The sequence below is a fragment of the Mus pahari genome, chromosome 19 (assembly GCF_900095145.1).
Source record: "Mus pahari chromosome 19, PAHARI_EIJ_v1.1, whole genome shotgun sequence".
Taxonomy (NCBI): domain Eukaryota; kingdom Metazoa; phylum Chordata; class Mammalia; order Rodentia; family Muridae; genus Mus; species Mus pahari.
Genome location: NC_034608.1, coordinates 63,627,417 through 63,628,449, shown reverse-complemented (window position 1 = coordinate 63,628,449; position 1,033 = coordinate 63,627,417).

The following is a 1,033-nucleotide window of genomic DNA, read 5'->3' as shown; positions in this document are numbered from 1 at the left end:
TGGTACCCCAGGGGAAGGAATACTTCAGTGAGGGCCTACTTCCTCCCACCCCTCCCACCTCACCATACAGCTCTCTGGAAAACATATCCTGACTTCTTATAAAACACATCAGTAATCTTCAAGGAATGCCATCAATGGGTGGAGACTGTCAAACAGATGCAAATGTAGGCCTAGAGTGAGTCTTAACATTCTTTGGTGCTTCCTAGCCACCTCACTATTTAGCAAACTGCCTTCCTCAGACGTTTAAGTAGCTCCAGAAGATTCCTCACAAAACGAATGCAGAATCCCATTAGAATGAAAAAGAGGGGAAAAAAATCTTAGTTATGTTCACTTTCCCTCAAAGACCATCCTTGTGAGCAACTTTCCTTTCCATCCTATTTGCCTTAGCTGAGTGCAAAAGCCAGCTGGCACGGGGCTTTATTGCCTTCTGTGTCCTGAAACACATTTTACCCAAGGGAAGGTTCCACTCACAGGTGCCAAGTGTGCCTGCATTTCACCCTGGCTCAGGGGTCTCAGGATGCATGACAAGTGAGAGCTGACCAACAACCTTGCTAGGCCAGACTAGACTTCCTAAAGTTGGACTGGACAGATGGCTCAGTGGTTAGAAGCACTGGCTGCTCTTCCCCAGGACCTGTGCTGGCATCCGAGCCACCTGTAGTTCCTGTTTTCGGGGATATGGTGTGCCCTCTTCTGGCTTCATACATAAATGCAGGAAGAACACCCATGAATACAAACACAAATGAATAATAACACAAATGAATACAACAAACTCAGATAAAAAGATTACTAAAGTTGTGTCTCTTGCCTAAGTGATGGTTGCTAATACTGACTGAGCCTATCAGCGTACCAAGTAAGGTGTACTTTTTCTCTCTCAGCCTCAGAACAGCTGCAATTGTAGGTGTGTATCTCTAGGCCCAACTCTTATAAAACCTTACTTAGTGTGATGGTTTGTATATGCTTGGCCCATGGAAAGGCACTATTAGCAGGTGTGAACCTGTTGGAATAGGGGTGTCACTGTGGGCATGGGTTTTAA